At 45.1% G+C, this 23,594-nt stretch overlaps 1 protein-coding gene across 3 annotated transcripts in view; it reads left to right on the top strand.

The window, feature by feature from the left end:
• The first annotated feature begins 2,258 nt into the window (after window positions 1–2,258).
• GPSM2 (G protein signaling modulator 2) overlaps window positions 2,259–23,594 on the top strand; it is a 113,691-nt gene continuing 92,355 nt past the window's right edge. For 2 of the 3 annotated variants that reach the window (XM_073592936.1, XM_073592938.1), the window contains exon 1: window positions 2,259–2,377. The gene's annotated coding sequence lies outside the window, so the exon portion shown is untranslated. The remainder of the gene's footprint in view (window positions 2,378–23,594) is intronic. The other variant, XM_073592939.1, reaches the window with a different exon arrangement.

The following is a 23,594-nucleotide window of genomic DNA, read 5'->3' on the forward strand; positions in this document are numbered from 1 at the left end:
GGAGGGCCAAAGGATGGAGAATTAGGGTAACCCAACAGAAAGTGGAAGAGGAGTGGAGGAGATGGAGTTGTATGTGACACTGAAAGTGTGCTGAGATAAGTAGGAAAACCAGGAAAGAGCACAGTCATGGAGGCCAAGGGAGTGGTGTTTGTTGAGGAGGAGCGGATGGCCAACTGTGTCAAACGCAGCAGAAAGGTCCAAGAGTATGAGTATGGAGTACTGACTGTTGGTTTTAGCAGTTAGACTATCTCTTATGTCTGCAGTCTCTGACTATCTCTTGTATCATATCCTCAGTCTCTGACCATCTCTTGTACCGTGTCTGCAGTCTCTGACTATCTCTTGTTTCATGTCTGCAGTCTCTGACCATCTCTTGTATCATGTCTCCAGTCTCTGACTATCTCTTGTTTCATGTCTGCAGTCTCTGACCATCTCTTGTATCATATCTGCAGTCTCTGACCATCTCTTGTATCATATCTGCAGTCTCTGACCATCTCTTGTTTCATGTCTGCAGTCTCTGACTATCTATTGTATCATATCTGCAGTCTCTGACCATCTCTTGTATCGTGTCTGCAGTCTCTGACCATCTCTTGTATCGTGTCTGCAGTCTCTGACCATCTCTTGTATCGTGTCTGCAGTCTCTGACCATCTCTTGTATCGTGTCTGCAGTCTCTGACCATCTCTTGTATCATGTCTGCAGTCTCTGACCATCTCCTGTATCGTGTCTGCAGTCTCTGACCATCTCTTGTTCCGTGTCTGCAGTCTCTGACTATCTCTTGTTTCATGTCTGCAGTCTCTGACTATCTCTTGTTTCATGTCTGCAGTCTCTGACTATCTCTTGTTTCATGTCTGCAGTCTCTGACTATCTCTTGTATCATGTCTGCAGTCGCTGACTATCTCTTGTACCGTGTCTGCAGTCTCTGACTATCTCTTGTACCGTGTCTGCAGTCTCTGACTATCTCTTGTATCATGTCTGCAGTCTCTGACTATCTCTTGTACCGTGTCTGCAGTCTCTGACTATCTCTTGTTTCATATCTGCATTCTCTGACTATCTCTTGTATCATGGCTGTAAAGCCTAGCACATTGTTCAACCCAGCAGGGCTGAACGAAAAAAAACTGACAGCTCAGGAGGGGCTGCTGTACTAACTATCTGATGTTAGTGTGGGCATTTTTTCAATATTGCCACACAGGAAGTATTTTCGTAGTGTTACCTCTGGGATTAAACACTGTGTCCCATATTGCTTCAATATAAATATTTTGTGTTGTATATGTATGTATTTCATGTGAATTATTAAAATTTGTATATTTTTTTATATGTGCTTACAAAGTCCATTATCCCCTTATCTAGCATTCACAACTATCCGATGTTAGTACAGCGATCTGCCCTGCTGTTCTATTGTTTTGACAGGGGACACCCCCCCAGGAGCCGATTGTTTGGTCATACCTCATTGACAGAAGCTGGACTGGCTGTAGTACACACAGGCCAGATGTCGCCCGGTTTCTATTGAACGGTCTGATGCCCCCCGACATGCGGCCCGTGTGTACTAGGCTTTGACTATATCCTGCTGCATGTCTACGTCTCTGACACTAAGGCCCCTTTCACACTTGTGTGACTTGGGACCACAAAGTCGCATCCCATGATTTCCAATGAGTACTGTTCATATCTGTGCAACTTCAAAGTAGTCCCTGCACTAGTTTGGTCCGACCTGCGGCCCATAGACCTGAAGATTACACGGGCACCTGACACTACTCTCAGGTCATACAAGTGTTTTTCTGTGTTTATGTGGAGGTCGGGGCCCCTTGGTGGGGAGAATGGCAGCACTTGCGGCCCCACATGAAAACTGACCAGCACTGAGTTGGATGTTGTCATGGAAATAAGTGGCGGGATAGATGGACATCACTATAAACCTGTCAGGGGTTCTAATCCCTCTCCACTCCATCCAGGACTAAACAATGAGTTTATCCCTTAATTACACTATACGTATATATAAGACCCTCGGTGACGTCCTGCCTCTCCCTCAGTACACCGTCATGTATTGGCGGCCGTTTGTCATACACAGCGCTCCGTCACAGCTCCTCGTCCTCTCTACCAACAAGAGCTGCCTGACAGCCCAGAGCAGCAAACAGAGATGTTCATTGAACTTCAGGCGACCAATCACAAGTCACCACCCGCTTTATCTGACTCTGTGATTGGTCTGTCCAAATGTCGCGCCCCATCCTATACCTAAGGATCGCTCTGGCTGGGGCGGTAGTTGGAGTTTCAAATGGGCCGGAGGCGTGGCTTGCGGGGGGTGGGCGTGGCGTGGCGGCGAAGAGGGGGAGGAGGGAAAGAGAGGGGAGCAGAGGGCACCGACACATAGCAAGGAGTTACCGGAGCGAGGTAAGTGGCCACAAAAACTTGTATAACACATGTACATTGGAAGGCGGGGACTGGGGGGGGCTTCTTGCTGTTGTTTCATGGCTGGGGGTCTCTGCTAAGCTGTGGTGGTCAGCAGGCCGTGTAACCCCTTGTGTACTGGATGGTGGGACAATAACAAAGCAGCAGGCATGTGTGACCGGCTCTATGGGGACGAGGAGGTGGCTTTGTGCTGTGAAGATTACTGTGGGAATGTTCCTCAGCGATCTCCCTCTTCTTCACTCTCCTGTACACAGATTACAATGACAGAAAGTTGAGGTAAAGCTAAAACTTCTTTTTTGTTGTTTGTTTTTGAATATTAGAGGTGAAAATGCTTGACTGACTTATTTTATTGTCTGTGTCCCTGCAGAGAAGAATTCCCTTCACTTCCTGTCCAGGGGACACAATAGGAAGTGAGAGGAAATCTCTACAGGGGAGTCCTCCTCCTGTTAGATATCACTAGAACAGATGTCAATTTTCCCCCAGGCTCCTGTTCTGGCTCCAGGTACCTCGAACGTGCAAGGGTTTTTGTACTTTGCAGTTAGAGCAACCAAATCATTTCAATGGGTTGCCCTAGGCATGAGAAACGGGCAAAAAAGGGCGTCTGCACCATTTTAAAAATCGTGCTGCACCAAAACGCCCGGTACTGCAGTAGTATGTGTCTTGGTTTGTGTGAATTTGCAAGCCTTTAAAGGCACATCTGCAAAGGTGCAGTGCCTTTTGTGCGTTGCTAAGAAAGCATGCCATTGTGTGCGCATTCCCATAATGCACTGGTGTGAACAAAGCCTGACATTTTAGAGAAAAATGCAGAGGTTTACATATGCCATGCGGGAAACGCAGCAAATCCTGAGCGTTTCCTGCACTAAAATCGCACTTCATTCATGCTTTCTGCCACCTTTGTCAATGCTAAAAGTAATGGCACCCCAAAACTGATCACAAAATGCAGTGCAATTGCAAGAATCAGATCTGATTCCGGTGTGGCAAAAAAAAAAGATGCCTGCAACTTTTTTGTACAGTGTGAATTGGGCCCATACAAAATGAATGGGCTCAAATCGCACTGCAAAGAATCACATGTGATTTGAATAGGAATTGCAATTCCTGTCCGAATCGCATGCGGTTTCCCACACCACAAATATGGGAACCCAGCCTAAGGGCTTGTTTACACCATGCATGCATGAAAATTAGCGGCAAAAGCATGCAAATTTCACTTGCAAAGACACGCGTTGACATCAGTCTTCACGTGCGTCAGTTATGTGCCCTGATTACAGTGTTGATGTCATGTCAGTTTTTTTTTTTTTTTTTTTGTTCACACAGAAAACTGCATTCACAGGCTGACAGAGAACAATTGTTTGTTTTTTTTTTTTTGTTGGTTTGTTATGTGCCCTTGCAGAACATATGGAGAAAAAATGACATCTCTGCGGAATGCGTGAACAAGGCATAAAAGAGTCGATGTTTAGGGCTCATTCACATGGCTGAGCAGACTCATCCTCCAATCTGAGCCGCTGTGTGCAGGCAGCCCATAGAAGTGGATGCAGACGCAGCAGGTGCATGGACATGATCGCATGTCAAAATTTGACATGTGGGCAGAAGTAGGTAAACAGATCAGAGTACCCGCTCCTGCCTGCATCTTAGTTTTTGCATGCAGCTGTATTAGTGCAGTCACTGCATCTGCATTCACCTTTTGTGGGCTGCCTGCACACAGCTCTGAAGTGGGTTGACATCCAGCAGATTGGAGGATGGGTCTGATTGTGCTTTTATTCTAAACTCTGCATTTTTCTTGTAATAAAACAGCAGTCTCCAGGACAGTGACCCCCCCCCCCCCCAAGTATCACAAAGAGCTTGTTTACACTTGGGGTTGGTGCCATGGGTCCGATGCTTTGCCAGGGTATGCTCACCAAAAAAAAATGGTCAAAGTGACACTAATCAACCTAAAACAAATATCCCAAAATTTAAAACGCATGCCGTGATTGCACTTTACAAATCTTTTTTTTAACCCCGTCTCGCTTGCACTACCACTGAAAGACAGCTACAGCGTGGCTCTCCAGTCCTGGGAGGGCGTCAATGGACATCCTCCCAGAACACGCTCTGTGACTGCTGTGTCCTTTGGACATAGCTGATCACAGAATGCAGAAAGGGTCAATAACAGCAGCCTTTTAGCATGTGATCAGGTGTGTCCAGTCACAGCTGGTCACATGTACACAGACTTGCCAGTGTTCTGTCGAGAAATGCCCCCCATCGGATAGTGCTCGGGCTGAAGGCGCATGCGCAGTACATAACAGCTGATTTTAACATCAGTTGTTGTAACAGCGCAGGTGCACAATAGCCGACAGCATTTTTTATTTTCTGTCAGATTGTGCCCCGCGCTCCCATGGTGAGTTCATGTCCATGATGGGCGGATTTATACACGTGGGTGGAATTAGATGGGCAGTGCTGTAAAAAAATATAACTGCTGCACTGGCCATCTAATTCCGCCCCAAAGTGCCCATAAATCCGCCCACAAGAAATGTAAAAATGCGCCCATCACAAAGTTTTATTTTTTGCTGCACTGGTCATCTAATTCCACCCACAACGTGTATAAATACGGCCATCATGGACATGAACTTGCTGCGGGAGCGCGGGGCACAATCTGACAGCAAATAAAAATTCTGTCAGCTATTGTGCCCCTGCGCCGTCTCGCCAGCTGATGTTAAAATCAGCTGTTGTGCTGTTATGTACTGCGCATGTGCCTTCCAGCCCGGGCACTATCCGATGGTGGGCACTTCTCGACAGAACACCGGTTATCGGCAGTCCTTTCCTCACACAGTGGGGTTGGTTTACTAAAACTGGAGAGTGTAAAATCTGGTGCAGCTCTGCATAGAAACCAATCAGCTTCCAGGTTTTATTGTCAAAGCTTAACTGAACAATCTGAAGTTGGTTATCCACTGCTTCCGACAAATGCTTTAAGCTGTAATATGTGATGCACATTTGGCGGATCTGCACTTGTCTTTTTCTTTTGGTCCAAAGTGTTCTGCTCCTTTCAAATCTATTTAAAGTGGTGTTAAAGCAGAGCTCCACCTATTTGGCTTTTTTTTTCTGGGGGGGGGAGGGGGGGGGAGCGGGTACCTAGTTTTGACTCGACTCGAGCGGGCGTTCTCCTCTCCCCCCTCCCTTCCTGCACTCTTCTGGGACATGTCACAGTTCCCAGAAGGGGCAATTCAGGAGGTGCAGTGTGAAGCCGCAAGCTGACACAGCTGGGTGCCCACATTAGTGATGCTGGCACCAGGGAAAGGTGGGGGAGAGAACCAAGGCTTTGAGCGCCACATCGCTGGATCCTGGGACAGGTGAGTGTTTGTTTATTAAAAGTCAGCAGCTACACTTTTTGTAATGGCATCACATAAGCATCCCGCTATTTGCTGCGATTTGGAATCATGGGCAGAATTGCGGCAATTCCACCCTTGATTCTGATCGCTCAGGTGTGAACGGAGCATTAACTATACAGTCCGATTGTGCAATCGCCTATATAGTATCCCTTTGTAGTGCAAAGACTTGCCAGATTTGCTACAAACTGAAGATTTGTATCCATATTGCATAGCGTTAGAGATTGTATAGTGTACAGCCAGCTTGGTGCCTGTGGGTTCTCCCTGACTCTAGCAGACAACCCCGGGCTTACCTGTAGGTAAAAATGTAAAAAATGGGTATACAACCACTTTAAGGCATAGGGATAGGTTCTTGTGAAAGCTCACCTTCCACACACTCCGATGGTTGCTTTCACCTGTGCTCCCTCTCCTTTCTATTTGTCTGTTGGAACCCTGACTCTAATCCCTATGTAAATTGTGTCTGTCAGTGTTTACAGAGGGTTAATAACCTGCTTCCCCTTCCCCACATGACAGTGTTCAAGCTTGGCTGATGGATGTCAAGGCCAAGCATTGCATCCTTGGTCAAAGTATACAAAAGGTGTTGGGGAGAAGGTCACCTTCTTCGCAGTACTTAGAAGCAATGAATATTTCTGTGGGTTCTAACCAATAAACAGATAGGCGAGGGGGAGCATTGCGAAGATATAACTGGATGGTCTATCAAGAGAACCTGTCTGTCATGAAATGATTCATCTGCCTCCTGATGTACTGTGCCCAACACTGGGAAGGTGAACTTTCCCCCCCTCACCTTCCAGGACAGCTACTTGAGAGATGATGATCGGCTCCGCCCTCTACAGGAAACACAAATCAGATAGAATTTAAAAGGCCCCTCCCTTTCCTCTGACCCTCAGTTGTTTTGTGTTTCCAGACCCTCCAGGAGCACCGACACGTTTTTTTGTTTTCCTGTGGTTGGTGGACCCCCCCCTTCTCTGGTTTCATCCAGTACTAGTTGTGGCAAAGTCCTGGATGATGGTCTGTACCAGAAGGGTTCCCTATTTCTAAGGGTTACTTGCCTTTGAAAATGCTGGCAACTCCCTTCTTTTCCCCAGCGCTGCTGTGTGGAACTGTGTCCTCCCAAATGCTTCATTCTGGTGTACCAAGATGGCGTCAGGAGGACTTCCTGTGATGCAACCGGAAGTCACATGACGCACTTCCGGACGCCGAGTTCTCATAAGGAGCATGGTGTGGAAACACTGAGGACATGCTGCAGGGGAATGGCCTGCTAAAAATACCATTCTAGGCGCAGCTTTTGCGGTACAGCAGCAGTCTTCTCGGCGACCGTTCTCCGCTTGCTTCATGGAGCTTGAGGACAGGTCTGAGGATGGAACATCCGCTCGTATTGAACCAGCGGCAGCATCCGGGTCCCATACTGCCCCCAAGGTAAGCCCTGGTCTGTGGATAGCTGCAGCAAGGGACTTCTTTTGTATGGATCCTTTTTTCATGGCCCTTGTTTCTGCTCTCTTCTAGGCCAAACCGGTGAAGAAGAAATGTGGGAAGTGTAGAGCCAGGCTCTCTGATAGTTACAAAAAGCTATTTTGTGAGGATTGTATCCCACCCAGAGCTAGTTCAGAGTCTTCATCCTTTAGGGAGTTAATGACTTCTATGAAGGAGGTAGTGGATTCTTTTCGGTCACTGAATGACAGGGTTGCTAGTATAGGCCCTTCCTCCTCTAGACCCATAGCTCAGGATCCTTCAACGTCTGCCAGGTCCCTTCCCTTATTAGTATCTGAGACTATTAATTCACGCAATACCTCTGATCTGGAGGAAGGTGAGAATTCAGTCTGTTCATCTGATGAAAAGTCTGCATCAGAGGAGGATACAGGTAGCTCATCCAAGTATCTTTTTCCAGTGGAGGATATTGATGAACTATTAAAAGCAATTTATACCTCAGAGCTGATTGAGATACCACAGCATGCTCAATCTGTGCAGGATAAAATGTATAGGGGCCTTTAAGGACAGAAATCTAGAACCTTTCCGGTACATCAGTCTCTTAGAGACATGATTCTATCTGAATGGAAAGAACCTGAAAAAAGGTTGTTCCAATCCAGAGGACACAAAAGAAGATTTCCTTTTCAGCCTGACTTTGAGGAGGTTTTCTTTAAGTGTCCTAGATTAGATGCCCCTATGTCACAGGTGTCCAAAAGAACAGATCTTTCTTTTGAGGATTCTGGGGTCCTTAAGGATCAAATGGATAGGAAGGCCAACTCATTGCTGCATAAGGCCTGGGATGCTTCAGCTTTTTCTTTAGGCCCAGCGGTTGCATCTACCTGTGTGGCCAGAAATTTAGATGTATGGGTACAGCGTCTAGATGAGCTTCTGGCATCTGACACCCCCAAGGAAGAGATTAGAGAATCTCTCCCACTCATTGCCAAGTCAGTCGCCTTCCTAGCTGATGCAGCAGCAGATTCAGTGAAATCCGCAGCTAGGGCTTCTGCTCTCATTAATTCAGCTAGGCGAGCTATCTGGCTTAAATCTTGGGAGGGTGACCTTACCTCCAAGAATAAGCTCTGTGGCATTCCTTTCGAAGGTAAACTGTTGTTTGGTTCTTCCTTAGAAGAACTCTTATCTCGTTCCTCTGAGAAAGGTAAACGATTCCCTTCTTCCCAAAGGAATAAGCCCCAGAATAAGAGGCCTTTTCGTGGCTTTCAAAACAAGGCTAATTTTTAAGCCAACAAGCAACAGGCTAAAAAGAAATGGTCCTTTAACAAAGACAAACTCAAAGGAGGAACTCCCTTTGCTCCTTCAGCCCCTTCCAAGAGTACCCAGTGACGCCAGGTTAGGGGTAGGGGGAAGATTGTGCCATTTCATCAAGGAATGGGCAGAAATTTCCACCAATTCCTTCATCCTTCAAACTCTGTTAAAGGGTTACAGATTGGAGTTAAAAAATCTCCCCCCCAGAGGTTTTTTCTTACCCATCTGCCGAGAGACCAAGAGAGACGGCAAGCCATGTTGAATTTGATCTCTGTGTGGGAAACAGAGGGAGTTCTTTCTCATGTCCCAGAAGATCAGAAGTTCCAGGGATTTTATTCTCGCGTCTTCTGGTCAAGAAAGCTTCCGGTGGCTTTCGTATGGTCATAAATTTAAGCGTCCTGAACCAATACATAGTTTACAGACGTTTCCGCATGGAGAACATTTATTCAGTAAGAAATCTGTTGTTACCAGAGGTCTTCATGGTGACCCTGGACCTTCAGGACGCTTATCTTCATGTACCAATCTGCCAGAGCCACCGAAGGTTCCTCAGGTTTGCAGTGCTCGTGGGAAACGAGCCATCCCTTTGGCAGTTCAATGCCCTTCCTTTTGGTCTCTCGGCAGCACCAAGGATTTTCACAAAAATCATGGCCGAAGTCATGGCCTTTTTTCGGATTCAAGGTGTATCAATCATCCCATATCTAGACGATTTTTTTTTTTTTTTTCTCAGGGCAAGGAGTCCCTTTATTCAGGACCTACAGTTGGTTTTGCGGACCTTTCAAAAATTAGGGTGGAAGGTCAACCAACAGAAATCTTGCCTAGTACCCTCACAGAGCATACTTTTCCTGGGTTATCTAATAGACTCTGTTGCCCTAAAGATTTTTATCCCCAAAGAGAAAATTGTGAAAATTCTTCTCTCTGTGCAGACCTTCAAACTGCTCCCTCAGACCTCCCTTTGGCGAATCATGCAGTTGCTGGGCCTAATGACTGCAGCCATTCCAGGGGTGCCTTGGGCTCAATTGCACTCCAGACCCCTTCAGGCCTTTCTTTTGCTCCATTGGGATCGCAGGAAAAATTCTCTGGATCAGCTGGTAAAACTACCAGAAGGGAATTTTCTAGATCTCGCCTGGTGGGAGCAGCGAGAACATCTGCAGAGGGGGAAGGATTGGGCACAGCATTGCCCGATCAAAATTACCACAGACGCCAGTCTGTGGGGTTGGGGTGCTCACTTACAGGATTGGCGGGCTCAAGGAGCCTGGTTGCCAGAGGAAGCAGGTCGCTCCTCGAATTTCAGAGAACTTCTGGCTGTGAGGAAAGCACTTATGTCTCTGGGAGAGAGGGTCTGTTCAAAGGACCTTTTTAATATTTTCAGACAATGCCACAACAGTGGCGTACTCGAACAAACAAGGGGGCACTCGCTCGGAATCACTTCTGTCATTAACGCAGCAGATTCTGTCCTGGGCAGAGATCTATGTCTCTTCAGTAAGGGCAGTTCACATCAAGGGGTCAGAAAATGTGCTGGCGGACTTTCTGAGCAGGGTGAGCATCAGTTCCAGCGGTTGGGAACTACATCAAGGCACGTTCCAGGAGGTGGTGCTAAGATGGGGTCTCCCCACAGTGGATCTTTTTGCCTCCAGTCTCAACAAGAAACTACCTGCGTTCTTCTCTCTGGAGAGAGAAACAGGGTCCTTGGGGACGGATGCACTGTCCTTCCCTTGGGACTTCAGCCTGGCCTATGCCTTCCCTCCTTTTCCCCTTTTGCCCCTAGTGGTTCGGAAGATTATTCAGGACAGAGCAGAAGTCGTTCTGATTGCCCCCTGGTGGCCCAGAAGGAGTTGGTTCTCCTCTCTGAAGGCCCTATCTGTGTATCCTCCCTGGCCCCTTCCAGTTCGGAAGGATCTACTCCATCAGGGACCAGTATTGCATCCAAACCCTCAGACCTTCCATTTGACGGCCTGGAGGCTGAGCGGCGCATCCTACAGCTAAGTGGATGTTCAGAGAGGGTTATTCATACTGTCCTGGACAGCCGTAAACTGGTCACAAGAAGAATCTATGGGAAAGTTTGGAAAACTTTTATTTCCTGGCAAAGGAAATTTGGTTTAGATTCTTTTTCCACTCCCTGCATTTTAGATTTTCTGCAGGAGGGAGTGGAAAAGGGGCTCTCTGTCAACACCCTTAGGGTTCAGGTTGCTGCCCTATCTTTATTTTCAGAGAGAAGACTAGCGGTAGATCCCTTAGTCAGGAGGTTCCTTTTAGCCAGAGCTAGGCATACTCCCAGGATCCTCAAACATGTTCCCCCCTGGGATCTGTCGTTGGTATTAAATGCACTAACAAGGGCTCCTTTTGAGCCTTTGCATGAGGCTTCCCTGAAAATTATTTCTTTGAAGTTGTCCTTCCTTTTGGCTATTACGTCAGGACGAAGGATTTCTGATCTAGAGTCCCTTTCCTGTAAAGATCCCTTCCTGAGAATTTTAGAGGATAGGGTGGTGATTAAACTCGATCCACTCTATCTACCCAAAGTTTCTTCCAACTTTCATAGGTCCCAGGAGGTAGTCCTCCCTAGTTTCTGCACCTCTCCCAAAAATGCGGAAGAGGAAAGGTTTGGTCTTTTAGACGTAAAGAGATGTCTTCTACTTTATCTAGAAAAGACCAGTGGGTTTAGGAGTTCCTCCCAACTGTTAGTTTTGTTCAGTGGCCCCAAGAAGGTGTCCAAAGCATCTAAAAGTTCTATTGCTAGGTGGATTAGGGGAGCCATCTGTGAGGCATATAAAGCGTCAGGTCGCACCCCCTCCTTCTAGAATTAGGGCCCATTCAAGGAGATCCGTGGCCACATCATGGGCAGAAAGAGCGGGAGCTTCATGGGAAGATATCTCTAAAGCTGCCGTCTGGTCCTCCTCTCATGCATTTGTCAAGCATTATAGAGTTCAGATGCTTTCCAGCCAGGACCTTTCCTTTGGTAGGAAAGTGCTTCAGGCTGTCGTCCCTCCCTAAGGTATAATATCTTGCTTATCCTCTCAAGTAGCTGTCCTGGAAGGTGAGGGGGGAAAACCCCCGTTAGACTTACCGGTAACGGTATTTCCAGGAACCTTCCAGGACAGCGTCTCTATTCCCACCCTATTCTATTTTTTTCACTGGTCAACTATGTTTTCCTGGTGGTGGTGTGTTTTATGTTTTCTATTTTTTTCCTCTGCCGAGTGCACCTTCGGTGGAGGTTACTTGATCTTCTAAACAACTAAGGGTCAGAGAAAAGGGAGGGGCCTTTTAAATTCTATCTGATTTGTGTTTCCTGTAGAGGGCGGAGCCGATCATCTCTCAAGTAGCTGTCCTGGAAGGTTCCTGGAAATACCGGTAAACGGGGGTTTTTTTTTTTTTTTTTTGTATTTGGTTATCATCTGCTCCAGACTTTTGGTGGCTTGCACAGTAGCAGTGGCACACATGTTGTCTGTCAGAAGATAATGAACCAACCAGTAGCTGTGCCTGAATAAATTCCAGGCTTTGATAGTGAGTACATGTCCCATACTGTGGCTGTGATGCGGTGCCTGGATGGAGCCCAAAGCTGCTGTACTGTTCTAGGATTATTATATGTATCTAACATGTCTCCAGATAGAAGAGTTAATCATTTTACTGTACATTTACTTTTGGACTTTGATGCATTTCAGACTAGCTAATGAAAATATTGCATGAAAGCTGCGATCACTGTATAGCGTTTTGTTAAAAAAAAAAAAAAAAAAAAAAAGCGTAAAGCTTGATGCTTAAAAAGGTGCATGAGTTACTTTGCTGTGTGTATGGTAGCCCATTGAAATGTATGGGCTGCCCTTTACATGTAGTAAGGATGAGCTCAGGCATGTTGGCACACTCCATGTGCAGAGCCCGCCAGGAAGTCTGCATGGCTCTGCGCTAATCACAGGTAGTGAGACATTTACACGATGTGCGGCTGCAGAGATCGGGAAATGTCTCGCTGCCTGTGATTAGCACAGAGCCATGCCGACTTCCTGGCGGGCTTTGCACATGGAGTGTGCCAACACGCCAGAGCTCATCCTTAGTAGTGAGTAAACACACATATGCACGATACCTGGTGGCATAATGTGAATGAGGCCTAGGGGGAGGTTAGTAGCTCAAAGGGAAACCCTCTTTTCCTATACAAATCTGTAATGGTTAATCTCTGTACCTGTCCCTGTCAGTGTTAAATGATTTATCTCAACCTCCCAACTACTATGTCTGCAGGACAGTTGTTCTTTTGAAAAACAGACTTATTGGTAGGGTCAGCTGGTGAAATAAAAGAGAGCCTAAAATTAATGCAGACATCGCATCTAAGAATTGGTAGGCTGCAATATAAAATATTTGCTTTATTTATTACAGGTACTTAAATGGTGCCGTCAATTTACGCAGCGCGTTACACATATATTGTACATTCACATCTGTCCCTACCCTCAAGGAGCTTACAATTTAAGGTCGCTAATTCACATGAATACATACACATACTAGGGCCAATTTAGTCAGAAGCCAATTAGCCTACCAGCATGTCTTTGCAGTGTGGGAGGAAAGCAGAGTACCCGGAGGAAACCCACACAGACCTGGGGAGAACATACAAACTTCCCTCTCACACTTGTGCGACTTGGAAAAACAAAGATAGACTTGGGGGGCACACCCTAAGAATACATAACATTGGATGATGCAGCTATAAGACCAACAAACAGAGGAAAAGATTACAGCGCACACATACTAAAATGACATTTAATTCTTGCAAGGCTAGTAAAAACACCTGAACATATTCAGCAAAAAATACAGGGATTTGGTCACACTATATGGCCACATAGTGCTTAAGCCCACTACTGCGTCAAAGTACCCCATTATCAGTGGGTCCGACACTATTCATAGAATGAAAGATCCTGCTTCTCAACCATGGGAGAAATCCACTCCTCTGTGGGAGAACTAAAGGACTCAGGTGGACACTAATAAGAGGTAATGGTGGGGTGCTCCAGCCCAAGGGATCTGGTCAGGACCCTTACAATAGACAAACAAAGATAGACTTGGGGGGCACACCCTAAGAATGCATAACATTGGATGGTGCAGCTATAAGACCGACAAACAGGAAAAGATTACAGAGCACACATACTACAATGACATCTTGGGATTGCAAAGACGCGTGACAAATCGTACCCCATGATTTCCAATGAGTACCATTCCTATCTGTGCGACTTCAAAGTAGTCCCTGTACTACTTTGGTCCGACTTCAATGCGATTTTGAGGTCCATAGACCTCAAGATTACACAGGCATTGCTTAGTCACCTCAAAATTGCGGAAGAAAATTGTGGTAAAATCCTGCGACTTCCAGGTCGCACAATTGTGAAAGGGGCCTTCATACCATTTTTAAGTGCTATGGACACATCATTTAGTAAAAATATGGTGATCTTTTTGGATTACTAGCAGACATTTAAAGCGTTAGTTTACAAAAAGAAAACCCTGCAAGGTAAAGTCATAATGTGCTAGTATGCATTGCATACTAGCACATTATGAAAGACTTGCCTTGAAACAAAGCCCTCCAGCAGAGTGCTGACTGGACCTCCATTTTCACCCGGTCTCCTGGAATCGCAAGCTGCTTGAATGGCTGAGACGCAATGATGTCGCTCCCATACATGCGTTTGGGAGTCACTGTTTACGGCACAGACATGCCATTCCTTCAGAGCGCATGCGCCGGTGACATCACCGGCTCCTGCTCCCAAGAATATTTCTTAAATGGTGCATGTTTATTCATTTTATCTACAGGTAATCTTACCTGTAGGTTAAAATACAAACTCGGAGTTTACTACCACTTTAATTCGAATCGCTTTGTCTGCTAGGCAGCCTTTAGTTCTTTTGCTAGTGTTTTGAGAGGACACCTGAACCTTTCTTATGTTTATGCCCTATTCATCTAGGCTATGAACATGTCTAAGGGTTTGCTGTATTTACTAGGGAGAAAATAAGCAGTGAAGCGTGCTATGCGTTGTCAATGTATAGCTAAAATGTGTTGCTTGTTTCAGTTCTAACAAGTTGAAGCATGCCATTGCCACTCTATTCAGACTTGTATGTTTATTGTGAATATAATGGCTGCAGGAATTATTGCCTTTGAAGATACTTTTTTATAATTGTTAGGAAGAGTTTACAGGCGGCAACTGATATGCTTCTTGCTGTTGTCTAGTAATGGGATAGTGTTGCATAGCTTTTTATAGCACTGAAGGAACTTTAAAGTGTTGTTAAAGCGGAGTTCCACCCACTTTTGAGAAAAATTATCTTTTTTTATTTTTTTTTTGAACTGCTAAGTGTACTTCCGTCCTAGGTCGGCTGTGGCCCAGGACTTCTTGTCCTCTTCTGCGGTGGGCCCTCTTTCTCCCCCTGGGACCTGTGTGTCCTGGAAGACAAGCTGGCCATTTACAAAGTGGCACGCGACTTGCGCATGCGCAGTAGGAAAGCGGCTGTGAAGCTGCAAGGCTCCACTGCCAGTTTCCCTTAGTTACAAAGGCGGCGCCTGCACCGATCCGGTGGACCAATCGGCTCTGGGTGGGGGACACGCGCGACTTCGCGGCCTCCCTGGACAGGTAAGTGTCCTTATTAAAAGTCAGCAGCTACACTGTTTGTAGCTGCTGACTTTTAAAAAGATTTAAAAAAAAAGTGTTTGGCTGGATCTCTGTTAGGAGAAAAAAAAAAACTACCTGTGCCTAGCCACGTTTATTGATAGTCCATGTCGTTGTCGTCTTCATTGTTGTGAATTTTGCACCGGGTTGTTTTATTTTATTTTTTTTATTGCTACCAGTACTTATTTGCAGTGGCTCCTATTACCAGTGAGTTCTCAAAGGATTTACTGCTGTATGGATGCCCCCCTCCCCCCCTCCCTCCCAAGGACTGTACTGATAGGTTGCTGCTCTGCACGAGTGGCAATGGGAGGCTGGACCTTCGATCCACCCACCAACTGTGATTTACAAAAGCGATACTTTACCCATAACAACTTGATACAAATGATTGTTCTTTAGCAAGGAACATACATTCCACATGAAGAATAAATATGCTACCAAAATTAGTGTGCGCTGTAAATTGCCTCCAGCACTATACCTGTGAATTTGGAGGCTGCCATTTTGCTGAAGCGCAGAGCCCCTGAACAGCAGTAAAGTATAAAGCAAAAATAAACCCATTGATTTAAGCTTCAAAAACAGTTAGCAATCCCGGCATTCCAGGAATGTTGGGGCACTTTTACACTGAGGTGGTGGGGGTTGTAGTGGTAAAGCACCATTATTTTTAGCGGCACCTTGCTGCCGGTAGCGGTGCGCTTTTGACCCCCCCCCCAAAGGGGTTCAAAGCGCCGCTGCCGAAGCGATTTGCAGGCACTTTGCCCACCCTGCTCATTGATTTCAATGGCAGGACGTTTTAGGAGCGGTGTATACAGCGCTCCCACACCGCCCCAGAGATGCTGCTTGCAGGACTTTTTTTCTCATCCTGCAATCGCTCCAGTGTGAAAGTCTGAGTGCTTTCACAGGTGAGGCAGTTTTCAGGTGCTATTTTTAGAGCTAAAGCGCCTGAAAAACGCCTCAGTGAGAAAGTAGCCTAACTGTCACATTTGCTTGTGTCCTCAACCAAACTGTCAAACCATCAAATGTCTGGTGTCATAACTGATCACACGTACAGCACTAGGGCAGTTGCAGATTCCCTGCTTTCCCCTGGGTTCATACTAGTGCGATGCTGGAACCAGCACGATTCCAGCGCCGGTTCCTGCATTGCTCCTCTCCCGCAGGCAGTTCACACGGCCTTCTGTGAACCGCTGCGGGTGTCATTAACAAAGTTTAGTCCAGTTTACTTCACAGATCGCAGTGCGAACATCCATGCGATCCGATTTCTAGTGCTGGTAAAAACAAGTCCCTGCACTATTTTCTGTGCGAATCCAATGCGAGTTCAGCCATACAACTGTATGGTTGAACTTGCATTGCTCAGAGATCGCATTTGATCGGCACCTGCAGTGCGGGTGCGAATCGCATGCAATCTGAGATCGCAGCAGTGCGAACATAGGCTAAGTCTGTCAGCAGATCGGCCTCTACAAACACAGCAGTGCCTAAAAATGCCTTAATTTTCTGACTAAAGTTCCACTGTAACATGTCCGTGAACCGTAGAAACGCTCTGCTATTTGCTTTGCATGCACAATAATGATGTACGTTTGAGGACTAATGTGACATGGACATCAGGGAGAAACTTAAAACGCACAGATCTATGTGTGTTGGGCCTTCATTGCCATTTATTTTAAACTACTTTTGCATGACACTCTAATGCATAGTACACCGTTGCACACAGAAGAGATTAAGACCCCTTTTACACTGAGGCGCTGTACAGGCGCTACAGCGCTAAAAATAGCGCCTGTAAAGAGCCTCTCCTGTCTCTCCAGTGTGAAAGCCCGCGGTGCGCTTGTAGGACAGTAAAAAAAAGTCCTGCAAGCCGCATCTTTGCAGCGCTGTAGGAGAGGTGTATACACCGCTCCTAAAGCACCCCTGCTCATTGCAAACAATGGGGCAGCGCCGGCAAACACCGATGCAGCGGCACTTTGCGGGCGGTTTTAACCCTTTTTCGGCCGTTAGCGGGGGTTAAAACCGCCCCTCTAGCAGGCGAATAGTGACAGTAAAGTGCCTCTAAAAATATTGGCGCTTTACCACTAGCGCCCGACGCTTTCAGTGTGAAAGGGCTCTTAGAGCAGCACTATTAACATGTGTGAACACTCTATAGAGTCTGTTTATAACAAATTTTCATAGCCATTTGTCCAGTGAATCTGCATGTACATTCAAAAGGAACGACAGTCTGCTCACATAATTTGTAATAAAAATATCTTTGCCATTCTGAAGCTTCCCTCCAACCATTTTGCATATTTTATATATACTGTGATTCTGTATTTGCCAAATTTGCTGCAGAAATCTCCCTCCACTCAGTCTGGCTGCAACCATTTTAACTGTGGGCAGCTGAAGCTGCTGCCTGTTCACTTCCTGGATTTACACAGACACACCTCCAGCCCTGCAGTTCTCATTGGCCCTCTTATAACTCATACCCCCCCCCGCAAACTCTCAGGAAGGTGAGAGAGAGACCTGTGTATGATGTCATAAGCCTAGGCTTTTTACCAGACAAACAGGAAGTGGGCGGTATAAGTTATTTACTGGCAGAAAAAAAAATTTACTATCCAAAGGTAAAACAAGGGCAGAAGATTTAATTAATGGAAAGATGAAGAAAATGACTGAAGTTCCACCGTTATTCTGTGGGAATGGGGCAAAAACAAATGTTTTTAGTCTGTTTTCTCTTTTGAACATATATTATTTTTTTTTTTTATGGGCAGTGGTAAAATATCGCATAATTGGCCACTAGATACAGCTGAAGGAGCATGGGAAAAACATATTTCTTGGTAACAAGAAATACAATTCTAGAGACGCTAATGTTCTCTAGAATTCTTATAATATTCAGGATTTATATAGCGCCAACAGCTTTACAACATTAGGACAAACAGTAAAGTTACAATTCAATACACAAGGAATCGGAGAACCCTGCTCCTTAGAGCTTACATTCTAATACGAGGGTCAAGTATTACAAAAGGTAAAAAAAAATATGCATTTCTTACGCTCCTAAGCTTTATTTAGCAGTACAACGTCAACAAGTTTTCTCTGTCCTCATTGGATAGATTGATGGCAGCGGGAACTATTGGCTCCTGCTGCTGTCAATCAAATCCAGTGACACGGGGGCTGTCCGTGTCAATAGATGTAGCAGCAGCACTTGGGAGTTCAGCCGCACAGGTGCTACCATGGAGATTGGCTCTCTGTGGGGACACCCGATGAAGGGGAGGAGCACCGGCGGGGCACCCCAGAAGAGGAGGATCGGGGCTGCTCTGTGCAAACCCTTGCACAGAGCAGGTAAGTGCATGTTTGATATTTTTATGAAAAAATGTTTTAACCTTTACAACCCCCTTTAATGTGGACCTTGCAATAATATGCAAGGTAAGGTCTACTTAAATTTCCCCCTCCCCTATTACAAATGACTTTTTGTGAAGCTGGACATACGCTCTGAAGGAACGGCATACCTATGCCGTTCCTTCAGAAACCTGTGCCCTAAACGATTATTCCCACACGCATGTGCAGGAGTGACGTCATCGCAGGTCTGCTATTCAAGTGGTTGCAGCCTGCGATCCTGGAAGGAAGACCGGGTGAAGTTGGAAGCCTCTGTAATGACAGCGCACCCCTGGAGGGCTTCGTTTTAAAGTAAGTATTTCTAGATAACCTGTAAAGGCTTTTAAAGCCTCGGTTGTGGATAGTAAGGCCCCATGTACACTGCTGCTGGTAAACGGATGTTCAGAGGCAGTTGGACGCTTTTTTCAGCTGCCCCTGAACTCATCCAATGTTATCTTATGTGTGCATGTACACAGGTACGTTTAATGTAGTTTTTAGGCAGTTGCGTTTGAACCCATTTTTTTGCCTTCAAAGAAAAGCCTCCAAACGCCAGATGTTTTCATTTTAGAAGCGTTTTTAAAGGTGTCCTATTTTATTTGAGGGTCTAATGATGATGCCTTAAAGTGGGAGTTCCGCCAATTTTTTTTTTTCCTTAAAAGTCAGCATCTACAAATACCTCAGCTGATGACTTTTAAAATAAGGACACTTACCTGTCCCAGGGTCCAGCGATGTCGGTACCCGAGGCCGAAGCGTCCCTCGGTCCTCGGATGCTGCCGCCGCCATCTTCGGTAAGAGAATCAGGAAATGAAGCCTTGCGGCTTCACTTCCCGGTTCCCTACTGCGCATGGTCCCTGCTTTCTCTGGGACCCGTGTGTGTCCCAGCAGACAGCGCGGGGGGACGGGAAGTCTATGCCCGAAAGTGGGTGCAAATACCTGTCTTAGACAGGTATCTGCACCCCCTCCCCCCTGAAAGGTGCCAAATGTGACACCGGAGGGGGGGGGGGAGGGTTCTGAAAAGCAGAGGTTCAATTTTTGTGTGAACCTCCGCTTTAAATGAACGCTCCTAGACGTGAGCACCGCTAAACGCGGCATGCAAATGCGGGACGTTTTTAAACGGCGGTTTCAAGCTGTTAAGAAAAACGTTCAGAAGAGATTGCCTTAGCATCCCATGTACATTCGGCCTAATGCACACTGGACGTTAAAATAACGTTATAAAACCGCAGTAGCTTTGCAGTGAGTCTTTCAACGTTTTCTAATAGCTTTTATTAGAGTTTTTCTGCGTTTTAGTTTTTTATTTTTTTTTTTTTAAATGGATCAAAAATGTTAAACGCTGGTGAGCCACGTTTTTGAGCATTTATCGACGTTTAAGCGTCTTTTGTGGTCAGAAAAACAGCTCCTGAACGCGATTTTAGGGTGTTCTGACAACAGCCCATAAACTTTACTGCCCATAAACTTCCAAAAACGTCCATGTGTGCATGAACACATAGGATAACATAGAGGGGAGTTTATGTGCTGTTAAAAAAAAAAACGCCCGAACTCCCAAAAATGGCTTTTTATGAGCTTCAGTGTGCATGGAGCCTAAAATGTAAGCAGTTTGTCGCCATTGCACAGGCCTGCACAATTTTACAATGTGACATGCAAATGCGCCACAAAATGTGCACTCCCACTATGCTGGATGTGAACAGGGCCTGAAAGTGAAATTGGTGTGTTCACACAAAAACGATGAGGCTCCATTCACATCTGACATCTGTGCGTTTCTTTGTGCACCAAAAATCACAGTAAAAAACGCACCAAGCTCCACTCTAAGCCCTCATGCACACAGGCTGTTAAAAAAACGTTATGAAAACGCCAGTATCTTTGCAGTGATTTTTTTTAACTTTTTTTCGGCGTTTTTCAGCGTTTTTGCAATAGCGTTTTTTAGCTTTTTTTTTTTTTTTTCAATGGATCAAAAACGCTAAAAAACGTTGGTGAATGACGTTTTTGAGCGTTTTTGAGCGTTTTTACAGCTGAAAAACGTCTCTCAGAACCCACTGGTCCTGGGTTTTTTTTACAGCTTAAAAACGCCTATGCCACTTGCAGCTCAAAAACGCCTAGGTGGGCATGAAGCCATAGACTAACATAGACAGACAGGCCTTTTTAAGCTGCAAAAAAAGCTCAAAAAAGCAGCTGTAAAAACGTCCGTGTGCATGAGGACTAAAAAAAAAAAAAAAAAAAAAAAAAAAATGTACAAAGTAACTTTATGGTAGACTTCTGGGGAGAGTGATGCCACACTATTTAATGTGTGAGTAGCACTTTTCTCTTCTCCAAGGTTGCATGGAAACATTTCACTCTGTTAATCTGGATACACACTATACAATTTTCTTTAGATTTTTTCCTTTCGATTTACCAAAATCATATAATAGGTCAAACCTTAAGGCCCCTTTCACACGGACGGACTGTCTATCTGTTTTTCTTCCATTCGTCGACGGACGACAATGCATTCCTATGGGCAAACGGATGACCATCCGTTATCATCCGTTAACCTTCGCTTCCGTTTTTATCCGTGTTTTTTTTTTTTTTTTTTTTTTAACGTACAGGGCTACGTCCAGATCCGTCAAAACGGACATTGACGGATGATGTCCGTCTACATCCGATCAGTTAAGATCCGTTTTGAAGAAATAATTCAAAGTTCATACTTTGACAAATAAAAAAACCTTTATTTTAAAAGGTTTATTCAGAATAATAAAACTAAAACAATTTTGAACATATGATGTGCTTTTGTGTCTTTTTTATGTGCTATCAAAACACAATGAAATAACCAAATTTATTTATATATATATATGTATATATATATATATATATATATATATATATATATATATATATATATAATTATAAAAATATTGGTACTGCCATGGATCTTCTCCTGATGGAGATAGAAAGTAGCTGGCAAATTGTTCACGCATGGCAATGTAGGATGGGAGGAGCAATGCTTTCTGGGTAATTTCCTTAAAGGCACAGAAACTGCTGTAAACTGATACAAAAACAGATGTAAACGTGTACATAAACGGATGAAAACGGATATTAACGGAACTGAAGACAGATGAAGCAACGGATAAGAACTGATACGTTTTTAACATGGCTAAACTGATGGTGCCCGTGTGAAAGGGGCCTTAGAGTTTAAATTTGCATGCAATCGGGCGGGCCCTTGCACTACATGGTTTTGGTAAATCTAAAGTAAATCAGACAACAAAAGTTATATAGTGTGTATGGGGTCTAAATGTGGTATGTTCAAAGTGTAAATTGGTATCTGTCATGCCTGTTAAAATAAAGCTAACATGTGAAGTTAACATAGTGAAAGAGAGACAAAATTTAATTTGTGAATGTCCCTATGAACATTTTCTAGCACTCGTGACAAACAACTCTGTAATGTGTTCTTTCAAGTAGCCACAAACTAATATAATGCAGATCTTTGTAAATATTGTGTTATGCATGTAAATGTCATCATAAAGTCTTACTACCACACCCTAACCATTGTAATTCTTCTTCTGCTTATGAAATACACATTTCAGATCCTTAAAGGATCTAATGAAATCTCTAAATACTGACAAATTATTATCCCACATTTTATAATTTTTGTGAGGGTAGGGTGGTGCTCCTTTCCTATAAATGTTGGTGTTTCTCAGCATAGTTGCTGCACTATGCTCCTGTGACATGTTGTTCTCGGCATTCTCTTCTCTCACTCATGGTATCACCCCGCACTGTTGTGGCACAATGGGATGTAGTGTATTCACGTAAACTTACGTTTTAAACAATAATTTTATAAGACCTTTCACACTGGGGTGTTTTTCAGGCGCTTTAGCGTTAAAATAAAGCACCTGTAAAGCGCCTGAAAAAGAAGCCTCATCTGCAATCCCAATGTGAAAGCCCGAGTGCTTTCACACTGAGACCCCTTTCACCCTGGGGCGTTTTAGCATTAAAAAAAGCGCCTGTAAAGAAGCCTCATTCGGGCTTTCACACTGGGATTGCAGATGAGGCTTCTTTCAGGCACTTTACAGGCGCTTTTTTTTTTTTTTTTTTTTATCGCTAAAGTGCCTGGAAAAACGCCCCCGTGTGAAAGGGGTCTAATAGAGGGGATCTGCAAGGGTTAGTTTACCTTTGCATCACCTTTTCGAAACGTTACCTATGCATTCCAGCTTCTCTAGTATACTAAAGTCCTCAAGTTTGAGAAAAGATGCTTAATTTCAAGACATACGAGTAGACTGTGCATGGCCTCTCCCCAGCCCACCCCCAAAAGTTCTTAAATGGGTAGGTCGCCCACCATTGCTGGAGGAAGAAGGGTAAACTGCTGTGACGCCCTTTAAAAGAGAAGTACAGGCAAAAAACAAAATGAAAACATTCATACTCCCTTATGTGGATGTCGGTCCCCCTGCTGCTTCTAGACCGAGAACCGAGTAATCAAAGATTGCTGATCACTCGGTTCATGGCCTTCAGTGAGCAGAGAACTATTTGCTCTGCCCCTCCAGTGCTCACTGGAGCGCTGAGCTGCAGAGGGTGCGAGTGCTGCTGGCTCAGGCACTCGGCTGTGCCAGCTGCCGGTCTAGGAAGATCCCAACATTCAAGTTGGGATCTCTCTAGAGCCTGGATCGGCTGAGTGACGTCAGCTGACAGTGGACTTTAGCCCACTGTCGGCCGAATACGAGTCACAGAACAAAGTGCACTCCTGTGATCCTTTGGCCCTAAACAAAAGCATTTGTAGTTGTACCATGTACTTGTATGAAAATGTATCCTGTTCTTTGTGTGAAGTCCCTGGTGTTCCTGCCAGTCCCCTTGCTTTCCAATAAAAACTGACCACACTAAGCAGGAGAGCACATCATGGTCAGTTCTCTAGCTATGCTGGAAACTCGGCCTGCTCTCCAATGATCAGACTTGTCTGTCTAAACAAAAAAAAGTTTTGCATTTCATTTTCTATTTTAAACTGAATGGATTGTTTTTACAATTACTTTAAAGACTGCAGGAAAAAGTGTGTGTGTGTGTGTGGGGTGGAGGTAGCTGATTGTAGGTGCTTGAAATACAGGGTCTTTCCTGCAGTCTGTAAAGGAGAAGTAGGGCCAAAGCTCTTTTGACCTCGCTGCTCCTGGGGCTCACATGAGTGCACTCTTGTGACCCGTATTTAGCTGACAATGGGCTAAAGCCTGCTGTCTC

The sequence above is a fragment of the Aquarana catesbeiana genome, linkage group LG07 (assembly GCF_042186555.1).
Source record: "Aquarana catesbeiana isolate 2022-GZ linkage group LG07, ASM4218655v1, whole genome shotgun sequence".
In the NCBI taxonomy this organism is placed as follows: domain Eukaryota; kingdom Metazoa; phylum Chordata; class Amphibia; order Anura; family Ranidae; genus Aquarana; species Aquarana catesbeiana.